Source organism: Pristiophorus japonicus, chromosome 1 (assembly GCF_044704955.1).
Source record: "Pristiophorus japonicus isolate sPriJap1 chromosome 1, sPriJap1.hap1, whole genome shotgun sequence".
Lineage (NCBI taxonomy): Eukaryota > Metazoa > Chordata > Chondrichthyes > Pristiophoridae > Pristiophorus > Pristiophorus japonicus.
The window spans coordinates 48897907-48911353 of NC_091977.1; positions in this window are offsets into that span (position 1 = coordinate 48897907).

Genomic DNA, 13447 nt, shown 5'->3' on the forward strand with positions numbered 1-13447 from the left:
CATCCTTCTAAACGCCAGTGAATACAGGCCCAGTCAATCCAGTCTCTCCTCATATATCAGTCCTGCCATCCCAGGAATCAGTCTGGTGAACCTTCGCTGCACTCCCTCAATAGCAAGAATGTCCTTCTTAGATTAGGATACCAAAACTGAACACAATATTCCAGGTGAGGCCTCACCAAGGCCCTGTACAATTGCAGTAAAATCTCCCTGATCCTATACTCAAATCCCCTAGCTATGAAGACCAACATGCCATTTGCCTTCTTCACTGCCTGCTGTACCTGTATGCTAACTTTCAATGACTGATGTACCATGACACCCAGGTCCCGTTGCACCTCCCCTTTTCCTAATCTGCCGCCATTCAGATAATATTCTGTCTTCCTGTTTTTGCCACCAAAGTGGATAACCTCACATTTATCCACATTATACTGCATCTGCCATGCATTTGCCCACTCACCTAACCTGTCCAAGTCATCGTGCAGCATTTTAGCATCCTCCTCACAGCTCACACCATCAACCAGTCTAATGTCATCTGCAAACTTCGAGATATTACACTCAATTCCTTCATCTAAATCATTAATGTATATTGTAAATAGCTGGGGTCCCAGCACTGAGTCCTGCAGCACTCAACTAGTCACTGCCTGCCATTCTGAAAAGGACCTGGTTATCCTGACTCACTGCTTCTTGTCTGCCAAACAGTTCTCTATCCACGTCAGTACATTACCCCCAATACCATGTGCTTTGACTTTGCACAACAATCCCTTGTGTGGGACCTTGTCAAAAGCCTTTTGAAAATCCAAATACACCACATCCACTGGTTCTCCCTTGTCCACTCTACTAGTTACATGCTCAAAAAATTCTGGAAGATTTGTCAAGCATGATTTCCCTTTCATAAATCCATGCTGACTTGGACCGATCCTGTCACTGCTTTCCAAATGCGCTGCTATTTCATCTTTAATAATTGATTCCAACTTTTTCCCCACTACCAATGTCAGGCTAACCGGTCTATAATTCCCCGTTTTCTCTCTCCCTCCTTTTTTAAAAAGTGGTGTTACATTAGCTACCCTCCAGTCCATAGGAACTGATCCAGAGTCGATAGACTGTTGGAAAATGATCACCAATGCATCCACTATTTCTAGGGCCACTTCCTTAAGTGCCCTGGAGATTTATCGGCCTTCAATCCCATCAATTTCCCTAACACAATTTCCTGACTAATAAGGATTTCCTTAAGTTCCTCCTTCTCGGTAGATCCTCAGTCCCCCTGTATTTCTGAAAGGTTATTTGTGTCCTCCTTCGTGAAGCAAAGTATTTGTTCAATTGGTCTGCCATTTCTTTATTCCTCATTATAAACTCACCTGATTCTGACTGCAAGGGACCTACATTTGTCTTCACTAATCTTTTTCTCTTCACATATCAATAGAGGCGTTTGCAGTCAGTTTTTATGTTCCTAGCAAGCTTCTTCTCATACTCTATTTTCCCCCTCCTAATTAAACCTTTTGTCCTCCTCTGCTGAATTCTAAATTTCTCCCAGTCCTTAGGTTTGCTGCTTTTTCTGGCCAATTTATATGCCTCTTCCTTGGATTTAACACTATCCCTAATTTTCCTTTTTAGCCACGGTTGAGCCACCTTCCCTGTTTTATTTTTACTCCAGACAGGGATGTACAATTGCTGAAGTTCATCCATGTGATCTTTAAATGTTTGCCATTGCCTATCCACCGTTGACCCTTTAAGTATCATTTGCCAGCCTATTCAAGCCAATTCACGTCTCATACCATCGAAGTTACCTTTCCTTAAGTTCAGGACCCTAGTCTCTGAATTAACTGTGTCACTCTCCATCTTAATAAAGAATTCTACCATATTATGGTCAATCTTCCCCAAGGGGCCTCGCATAACAAGATTGCTAATTAGTCCTTTCTCATTACACATCACCCAGTCTAGGATGGCCAGCCCTCTCATTGGTTCTTCGACATATTGGTCGAGAAAACAATCCCTAATACACTCCAGGAAATCCTCATCCACCGTATTGCTACCAGTTTGGTTAGCCCAATCAATATGTGGATTAAAGTCACCCATGATAACTGCTGTACCTTAATTACACACATTCCTAATTTCTTGTTTTATGCTGTCCCCAACCTCACTACTACTGTTTGGTGGTCTGTACACAACTCCCACTAGCGTTTTCTACCCTTTGGTATTCCGCAGCTCTACCTATAGAGATGCCACATCATTCAAGCTAATGTCCTTCCTTACTATTGCGTTAATTTCCTTTTAAACCAGCAACGCTACCCACCTCCTTTTCTTTTCTGTCTATCCTTCCTGAATGTTGAATACCCCTGGATGTTGAGTTCCCAGCCTTGGTCACCCTGGAGCCATGCCTCCAGAATCCAATTATATCATATTCGTTAATAGCTGCCTGCGCAGTTAATTCGTCCACCTTATTCCGAATACTCCTCGCATTGAGGCACAGAAGCACAGAGCCTTCAGGCTTGTCTTTTTAACACTCTTTGTCCTTTTAGAATTTTGCTGTAATGTGGCCCTTTTTGATTTTTGCCTTGGGTTTCTCTGCCCTCCACTTTTACTTTTCTTCTTTCTATCTTTTGTTTCTGCCCCCATTTTACTTCCCTCTGTCTCCCTGCATAGCTTCCCATCCCCCTGCCATATTAGTTTAACCGCTCCCCAACAGCACTAGCAAACACTGCCCCAGGACATTGGTTCCGGTCCTGCCCAGGTGCAGACCGTCCGGTTTGTGCTGAACCCACCTCCCCCAGAACCGGTTCCAATGTCCCAAGAGGCCTGCAGCATGATTAATGAATCATACCACAAGAGAATATTCAAAACAAAGAACATCCATTGTTGAATGAAAATACATTCTGTGCTTTTTTCACAGACAGTGCTACCAGTAGGATTCTGATGGTGGAGGAATTCATGGTGTTAGTGGTTGGTAATTCCCATATTATGGACACTATTGCTATATCATGCCTGCACCAAATACAGTGATTCATTCAAGCTTGAGCTATAGGGAAAGGCAATATTTTAATGATTTAATTTGAATAGCAAATTGTGTGTAATTACCATAACTCATGAAAATATTATCCGTAATCATATAACAAATATATCTGTCATGTTTCAGAGAGATACAACAACAGCAACTTTTATTTATATAGTGTCTATAATGTAGGGAAATGTCCCAAGGTGCTTCACAGGAGTGTTATGAGACAAGAATTTGACACCGAGCCGCATAAGTAGAAACTAGCACAGGTGACCAAAAGCTTGGTCAAAGAGGTAGGTTTTAAGGAGCATCTTGAAGGAGGAAAGAGAGGTCGAGAGGCTGAGAGGTATAGGCAGGGAGTCCTGATTACAGTGTGAAAAAGTGGCCTCAAAGCTGTAACTCCTGTCCTACTAGTGCTGCTCTCATAAATACAGATATCAAAAGGGAAGTGTTGAAAACATTCAGTACTAAAAGGCAATTGTTGTGAAGCTAAAATTGTTATAATGTGACATTGGGAAACCTCCCCTTCTTACTTTCATCCAGCTGGCTGTTGTCTCTGATTTGATGTGATTTTACTAATGGTTTAAAGTCATTTTTTAAATCCATTTTAAATCTACTTGCTTCTAAATTTGTATCTGGACATGGCATCCCAGGAGATTTCATCATTTATCAGCACAGTGAATCTGTTTCAAATCGCTCCGAACATCTGGGTTTCTCCGAACCATAAATACTTTCCACTTCAAAAGGCTTGTTTTGTAATTAGTGTCATTTTGTTTTAGTTCTGTGGTTTTCAGCTTTTTATTCTGGATTTACATGTAGGGTAGATCTTATGATTGAATACATAGGTGCTTGGGTGAGTGGGAATGGAGTTAGAGGATCAGGTGAATATGCTGTAGGTCTGTTTCTTACCTGGATCTTTGCGAGAGAGGCTCATTAATAATCCCAGTTTAATGCAAATGAATAGAATTTGCTGTCAGTTGTGATTTCCATGTTTTCCTCCAGGAATGCTGCTGAAATCCTCATCCATGTCTTTGTTACCTCTAGACTTGACTATTCCAATGCTCTCCTGGCTGTCCTCCCATCTTCCTCCCTCCATAAACTTCAACTCATCCAAAACCCTGCTGCTGGTATTGTAACTCGCAGTCACAAATTGCCACACAATAACTGCCATAGGTAGGCCATCATAGGGGGCATCTCCACCTTTAAACCACTCAGCCCCTTTGAGGACAAGGCCATGGTATTAGTGGGCATTCCTTCTGCCTTTGCTGTGGGAGATGCCGAGGTCATTGGCATCATGCTGCTGTCAGGTTAGTGACTATGCACCACTCGCAGACATAACTTTGTACCCTAGTTTTCTATCTCCTTAATCCCAAGAGGGATTCTTTCCACCCCGACGACAGACCCTTTGCTACTGAAACTGTTAAGCCTCCTCTTTACACCTCCAGGCTTGACTACTCCCACTCCTCTTCTTGCTGCCCTCCCGTTCGCTACCATCCATTAAATCCAACTTTCCAAAACTCTGCCACAAGTATCTTGTCTTCTGCTGAACCCATTCGTCTGTTTTCTTTGGAGGTGTCAAGAGGAGGGAGGATATTTCAGAGACAAACCTGGGGTGGGGCTTGATGGGCGGTGGACAACTGAGAGAAAGGTCGTACATGGTGTGGTGCTCAAAAGAGGAGAAGGTGCCAGAGGATAGGGGAGAGACTATGGTGTAAAATGGTGATTGAGGTTACATCACTACTGTAGCGGTTGGGGTGGGGCAGGTGCTGGAAAGTATAGGCAGGTGGGGAGGCTTCAGTAAAGGGAAAAATATTGCTATGCGTAAGCTAAGTTTTAGCCTAAGCCAGGATATTGATGCAATCATCCACAATAAGGTTGAGGATGGCACGGCCCTTGTTTGTGAGTGAATGGACATTCTGGATTGATATTCAGAGAGAGGCAGTGATTGTTGCTATGGTGGCAGAATACAATGGAGCTGTGGTGGGTGAGCTGAGTGGGATGGGAAGGAGATTGGTGAGGTGAGTCCCCAGTCGGTGCACTGGGTTGGAAGGGCAGCGTGGGCTTATTCATGAGACATTCAAGTCTGGGATGGCAGCAGGAGAGTAGGAAGGCAGAGTAGTCGTGAAAAATTGGGGGAGCAAAATACCTGAGAGGGCTGGAAATTAAAAAGTGGCATGATTGAGTGACAAGAGTGGAGAAGACAGGAGTGAAGGGCCTGTGACTGATCATGAAAAGGAAGGGGTACTGGAACAAATGGGCTCGGATCTGGAGTAGCCAAAATATGCACATGAATAGGCACAGAGGCAATTCAGGTTGCAGAGGCACGGCAGAGATTAGGAGACACATGCCTTATTGATAAACAGACGACAAAAGATTTCAAAATTAAAGTCTGTGACCTTGTGTTAGTCAACTTGTAGACCGCGGGGATTCAGCTTGGAGAATCCATGAACCAGTGTCTAGGTTTGGAGAGATTTGTAGAGGGAAAGTGGATCCAAGAGCAATGCAGGCACTGCTATCGGGGAGGATGAGTGTGAAATATTAAATAAAATAAACATAGTGAGAGAGGAAGTAATGATGGGTTTAGCAGCTTTGAAAGTGGATAAATCCCCAGGCCCGGATGAAATGTATCCCAGCTTGTTAAGAGAAGCAAAAGAGGAAATAGCAGAAGCTCTGGCCGTCATTTTCCAATCCTCTCTGGCTACAGGTGTGGTGCCAGAGGACGGGAGGACTGCTAATGTGATACCTTTGTTTAAGAAGGGAGAAAGGGATAGACCGAATAATTACAGGCCAGTCAACCTAACCTCCGTGGTGGGAAAATTATTGGAAAAAATTCAGAAGGACAGGATAAATTTTAATTTAGAAAGACATGGATTAATCAAGGACATGGATTTGTTAAGGGAAGGTCATTGTATTTTTTGAGGAGATAGCAAGGAGGATCAATGAGGCCAGTGCATTTGATGCAGTGTATATGGATTTTAGCAAGGCTTTTGATAAGGTCTTACATGGTCACGCAGTAAAAGCCCATGGGATCCAGGATAAAGTGGCAAGTTGGATCCAAACTTGGCTCAAAGGCAGGAAGCAGAGGGTAATGATTGATGGGTGTTTTTGTGACTGGAATGATGTTTTCAGTGGGGTTCTGCAGGGCTCAGTACTAGGTCCCTTGCTTTTTGTGGAATACCTCAATGATCTAGACTTGAATATAGGGGGATGATTAAAAAGTTTGCAGATGATTTAAAATTGGCTGTGTGGTTGATAATGAAGAAGAAAGCTGTAGACTACATCAATGTACTGGTCAGGTGAGCAGAACAGTGGCAAATGGAATTCAATCCTGAGAAGTGTGAGGTAATGCATTTGGGGAGGGCTAACAAAGCAAGGGAATACATATTAAATGGTAGGACACCGAGAAGTGTAGAGGAACAAAAGAACCTTGGAGTGCATGTCCACAGAGCATTGAAGGTAGCAGGCCAGGTAGATAAGGTAGTTAAGAAGGCATATGGAATGCTTGCCTTTATTAGCTGAGGCGTAGAATACAAGAGCAGGAGGATTATAGAAACATAGAAAATAGGTGCAGGAGTAGGCCATTCGGCCCTTCGACTGTATGCTTGAACTGTATAAAACACTGGTTAGGCCACAGCTAGAGTACTGCATGCAGTTCTGGTCACCGCATTACAGGAAGGATGTGATTGCACTGAAGAGGGTACAGAGGAGATTTACGAGTATGTTACCTGGAGTGAAGAATCTTAGCTATGAGGACAGATTAGATAGGCTGGTTTGTTTTTCTTGGAACAGAGGAGGCTGAGGGGAGACCTCATTGAGGTGTATAAAATTATGAGGGGCCTAGATATAGTCGATAGAAAGGGCCTATTTCCCTTAGCAGAGGAATCAACAACCAGGAGGCATAAATTTAAAGTAATTGGTAGAAGGTTTAAAGGGGAATTGATGGGAAATGTCTTCACCCAGAGAGTTATGGGGGTTTGGAACTCATTGCCTGAAAGGGTGGTCGAGGCAGAAACCCTTACCACATTTAAAAAGTACTTGGATGTGCACTTGATGTGTCGTAACCTACAAGGCTATGGACCTAGAGCTGGAAAGTGGGATTAGGCTGGGTAGTTTCTTGTTGGCTGGCATGGACACGATGGGCTGAAATGGCCTCCTTCCGTGCTGTAAATTTCTATGATTCTATGATTCTAGGAGCCTTTTGGTGTCTCAGAGGGCACGCTGGTGGAGGTTGCCCAGTGGGATCAGAGGGCTGAGGAGGAGTGGAGAGTCAGCCAGGAACCAGCCAGGAACCAGGGCTCGAGCATAGTGGCCTCAGGCAGTAGCAGTGTACACCAGCAGATCAAGTATACCAGCAGAGGAGCAAGGAGCAGTGGGAATAAAACGAAGAGCAAAAGCAATGAAGACCCAGAAGTCAGGTGAGCAAGAAGATTAAATCTGTGGGGGGCAGTACAGAGGAGGGAGCTCGTCTGAGAAACAGCTGTGGGGAAGCCAGGAGCAGAAAAGATCAGGAGCAAAAGCAGCAGCTTGGGGAGCCAGTCCAGCGAATGATAATAGGCGAGTTTGAATGATGAGTGGAGTAGAGCAGAGTCAGCGACCATAGGCCGCAAACATAGAACAGCAAGGTAGTGATCCTGCAGCAGCTCAGGAATAGAATCCAGAGCAGTAACAGGTCAGAGCGAGTTGTGTGAAAAGTCCCAGCAGAGCAGCAACAGGGGAACGGAGGCTGTTCCAGCAGAGAATAGCGTCTCAGCAGAAAGCAGTAACAAAGGTGAAGGTCACAGTAAAGGCCAGAAGCCAGTAGAGAAATGAATGTACAGATGTTGGAATGAAGAAAAACAGACAGTGCACCCTTTGTGAGTCCATGAAAATACAGCATACAAGCACCTTGTGTTGGCAGTGTGCTTTGGGGACCCAACTTCCAAGATGTATGTGCGACATTAGAAGCATAAGCCAGTGCCAACAACCAAGTCTTCGCTGAAACAATATGGTCATGGATGTGCCTGTGAGATCGAAGTATAGATTCTTAGAATTTTGCAGCATAGAAGGAGACCAATCAGCTCATTGCACTTGTGCTGGATCTCTGAAAGAGCTATTCACTCAGCCCCATTCCCCTCCCCTTTCCACATAGCCTTTCATAGAGATGAAAGGTTGCCTGAAGCCTTTAATGCTGTCTCAATGAGGCTGTACAAGGTTATGAGTAAACTCAATGTGCTGTGTGTGAATATACTCTGAAGATGCCTAATCTGAGTAGTCTTACTTTAGCAATCTTCCTGAGGCCAGAGAATTTCTTCCTCAATCGCCTGCGCTAACAATGTGGGAGATCGTGTTCACACAAATGCCATTTAGCATTTCATGCTGACATTGGTTTTGGGACCCGAATTTGCCCCCTGCCCGAAACAGGCACCCAGTTTCTAAGGTTTTTACCGCCGTGGGGGTTGAGGTGGCCTCTTGAGCGAAATTCCGCTCTTTGGCTTTTTTTTTCCTGGCAGACCGGAAGTCGCTCATAATGGGGGTGGAAGTGGGGCGGTGAGTACATTAGAGAAAGTTGGGGGGGAGTGTACTGACCACCGCTGTTAGTCATCAGCATAGCGCTGATGATGTCATCATGGCGTTGTGTCACCACGGCTCTCCCCTTCACTTAAAGGGGCGAGCCTGCGCGATGTTTAATCTTCGGTCCATTGGCCACCAGGGAGGGTTTTGGCCAGGCCAGTGGCCTGGTACCCAAGAGAGGGTGCCAGGCTGCCTGTTGGCGGCCCGGCCGAACCCAGGGGGCATAATTGTCAGCCTGACATGGCAGTCGGCCGATTTTAAAAAAAAACATGGCGGCAACCGCACCGCATTGCAGAAGGCCTCAGCCTCACTGCACCGCCGCGAAAAAGCAGGTTTAGGCACCGCCTGGCGGGAGGAAGATTTTCGCCGTTAGGGGGGGAACATCGGCGGTGCGCAATGTGATGTAGCACTTAGCATGGATTAGCAGCAGCGGTGTGGTGAGGGGCGGGGGGGGGGGGGAACGGAGCGGGTCACCGCCGGGATACCACAGGAGCGGAACTTTGATAATGACGGCCATTACACGAAAAGCTGAAGGCCATTGCACTCCGCAGCATGGCTGCCTCTTTCCGATGTTAAGAGGCCTTCAGGACAGGAGCAATTTCAGCCCTTTGGAGTCCTGTCTCTGTGTCAGTACTTGCTGCCAAAAAATCAGTGTGAATTGGACACCTTTCTCTCAGTGTTGCTCCCACTGTACATGAAAGCCATTTTGCCCCTGCTGTCGGTGAGAATTCTTGTAAGAACAGGAAGTCCTTGGCTACAGTTTGCAATGGCTAGAATTACGTCAAGTGGCAGGATTTCAGGTAGGAGTGGGCTTGAGGGGATGGGAAGGTGTTGGTTGGATAACAATGAAGGAGAGAGGGAAGAAGGAATTGGATGGCAATGATTGGGAGAAAAAGGAAATGGGGAAGGGAAGTGGAAAATGCATGATAATTAAGGTGAAATAGATTGACAGCGAAAAGGAAAATGGATGACAATGAGGCAAGTGGACATGCAGGGAGGAGAACACGGCAGACACTCGGAATGATGCTTTAGGGTGGAAGAGGGGGAGAAGCTGGAATGGTATTATGGGGTTGGGTAGGAAAAAGAGAGCGCATTAACCAAGAGGGGATGAGATGCACCAGCATGAATTGGGGGAAAAAGAGTGCCATCTTGAACTGTAGAGTTTGGAGTTGAAAAAGCATGGCAGCTTTAACTGGGAGGTCGAAATAAACTACCATCTTAGACTGAGGTAGTGGGGGGAGAAGATAAAGAGTCTCAGCTGGAATGTGGGGTGAAAGAAGAGTCCCAGGTTATGTTGAGGAGGAGAATGTCAGGATGAATTGAGGGGAAAGAGAGAGAAGATAGCCAGTATGAACTGAGATGGTTGAAAGACGAGTGACTTTGTGAAAGAGTGGGGAATAGTGTGAGGTAAATCATCTCTGACTTGGATCCAGAGAGGATAGGTACTGTGAACTAGGGAGGCCGGGTGGATGTGGGAGAGTGACGGTTGAGGTAACTCTTGGGTAAGTAATGGCCTGGCTGGTCTGTTGAAATTTACAAAGAATAATTTTCTTTCCTTTTTTTAGATTAAAACTCTATCAATTGCAAAGTGTAAAATGTTTAAATTACCAGCATGCATCAATTAATGTGAAAAAAAAAATCGAAATTTTGAGAGGGAGCATGTCTCCAGACTCATTAGAAATACATCTCCCATTTTTTGCCTTCAGCACTTTGATTTCTTACTTCAGGCTTTATGTGCTTTTAAGTATTGCTATTGAGGGAGTGCAGCGAAGGTTCACCAGACTGATTCCCGGGATGGCGGGACTGACATATCAAGAAAGACTGGATCAACTGGGCTTGTATTCACTGGAGTTCAGAAGAATATGAGGGGATCTCATAGAAACGTTTAAAATTCTGATGGGTTTAGACAGGTTAGATGCAGGAAGAATGTTCCCAATGTTGGGGAAGTCCAGAACCAGGGGTCACAGTCTAAGGATAAGGGGTAAGCCATTTAGGACCGAGATGAGGAAAAACTTCTTCACCCAGAGAGTGGTGAACCTGTGGAATTCTCTACCACAGAAAGTTGTTGAGGCCAATTCACTAAATATATTCAAAAAGAAGTTAGATGTAGTCCTTACTACTAGGGGGATCAAGGGGTATGGCGAGAAAGCAGGAATGGGATATTGAAGTTGCATGTTCAGCCATGAACTCATTGAATGGCTGTGCAGGCTCAAAGGGCCGATTGGCCTACTCCTGCACCTATTTTCTATATCTATGTTTCTATGTCTATGTCTAATATAAGTGAAGAAACATTGGACATTCCTACAGCCTTAGTAACAAAGTCCATCTAACTACTTGTTTTAACATTCCATTGACTTCTATGAACCCACGTTTCTGGAGAGAGGGCGGGGGTAAATGGTATAACTTCCACTTGCCCACTGTGACGGATCTTAACTCCGGGGTCATTCTATTTTACATATCTTGGGGGGGTGGGGGGGGGGTGTGCGCCTGCCTCATTTTCCGTGTAACTGGCCCTTCTGACTGGAGAGGAAAGGTGCGGGTGGAATTTTGCCGAGACATATTGCTGCAGCAGACCAAGCCCGTGGGGCTCAGGAATGTGACAGACATTTTTGAAAGTACAGCTCCTCCCTACTTTTACTGATGTATTTAATGACGTCGATTACTTAGTGATTCATTGCAATTCAAAACCACCCTTGGAAGTTTGGAACTTCCCCAACCCGCCCAAGATCCTTAGTGACACTAGACTCCCAGACAGGTAGAGAAGATGGTTAAGAAGGCATATGGAATACTTGCCTTTATTAGTTGAGGCATGGAATACAAGAGCAAGGAGGTTATGCTTGAACTGTATAAAACACAGGTTAGGCCGCAGCTGGAGTACTGTGTACAGTTCTGGTCATCACATTACAGGAAAGATGTGATTGCATGGAAAGGGTGCAGAGGAGATTTACAAGAATGTTGCCTGGACTGGAGAATTTTGACTATGATGAAAGATTGGAGATGCTGGGTCTATTTTCTTTAGAACAGAGGAGGCTAAGGGGAGACCTGATTGACGTGTATAAAATTATGAGGGGCCTGGATAGAGTGGATAGGAAGGAGCTGTTTCCCCTGGCAGAGGGGTCAACAACCAGGGGGCATAGATTTAAAGTAATTGGGGGAGGATTAAAGGAGATATGAGGGGAAATTTCTTCACTCAGAGGGTGCTGGGGGTCTGGAACTCACTGCCTGAAAGGGCGGTAGAGCCAGAAAGCCTCATCACATTTAAAAGATGCTTGGATGTGCACTTAAAGTGCCGTAACCTACAGGGCTACGGACCAAGAGCTGGAAAGTGGGATTATGCTGGATAGCTCTTGGTCGGACACGATGGGCCAAAATGACCTCCTTTCATGCTGTAAATTTCTATGATTTTATGATTCTGTCATAAACATCCCTGCCATCAGACATTGCCAATGGCATAAATGAGGAAAATTCCGTCAGATTACACACTTCTCCCATTTGCATTCTATTATAATATGCTGTCATTTTATGGGATTGGCAGGTCCATCTCTAAAAGTGCCTAGGATTTCAATCCAGGCCAGAAAGATGCCTTGCAAATCTGGGTTCTGACCCAAGATCCATCTCCCCCTCTATGGACATTGTGCTCTGATAATGCCCTCCCCAAACCAAAACTTCAGGACTATGATCAGGGTCATTCTTCAGGGTCGTCAGCTTTTTAGGACCGTGTCAGCTTCTTTTCAAGCTATTGGTGAGTTTTTGCGAGCTTTCTAGTTTAGCAAAGTATGAATTCATTTAATTGCTCTCCTCTTCCAAGGCATTCCTGACGTTGCTCTTGAAATGAGGATGCCCCTCGGTTCTGATGAAAACAATCCCTCTTTGTTGCACTTTACATGAGGCCAGGCTTCCAGGAAACTGTACGCAGTGCATGCACAGCAATCTAGCCCTTGCTGTGTTTCCCAGGAATCAGACTATCAGCATCTCTTACTGAAGACATGAACTATTTAAGAAATGAAAAAAGTGTTTGGAAAGCTTACTCCATGTGACACAATATAAACAACCCCATTATTCGACTCACTTCCAATCTGTGGAGGTACAAAATTAATTGCTGAAACAAACAGATAATAGATGGCCTTATATGCATGTAGGTAGCTCAGGATAGATATCTTCAACTGTTTTTTTTCTATATTTCACAACACACATCCATTATTGAACAGTGAAAGATCTCTTGAGATGATATTTGATTCAAAGTAACATCTGAGCGATAATTAAGAATAATGCTCCTTTTGTTTTGATTATCTGTTGTAAAGCCTTGGCTCTCACTCCCTCTAGGAGACATCCAGTCTGCTACAGTAGTCTGACAAGAGCTCACTTCACTAACCGAGACATCCATTAGCTAATTATAAATTGACTTAACTTGTTAGAGCAGTACAGCTGAAAGTACTCATTTGTGCAGTGAACTGGTTCTAAAAATTCAGCCAGCCCATATTTGATCTTTCAGACACAATGAACTGGAACAGAATACTTGGCTCAGAGGATCAGATCTGGCTCACACTAAAAAGAAGTCTGAAACCAGTGATTTTCCACTGCAAGAGAAAAGTATTAATTGATGTTGACCCCTACATGGTGAATTTAATCAAGAACATTGATGTTTTCAGAGGAGTTATGCCATGTGGCGTATGCATTCTGTGTCACATGATGGGTTCAGATGAAGAAAGGTCTTTAGCTGATTTGGCCACATCCTGTCTGAATAATAACTCTGTCATCTTTCATGATAGCACCTAGCTGTTTCTTAAATGTGTCCAGTGTTGTAGTTTCCACCATCTTTTTAGACAACCTATTCCAGTAATAGATTATTTCAGTGTAAAGAAATCCTAGTATCTGCCCTTCACAACTCTGCCCTCTTGCTTGGTGCCCCTG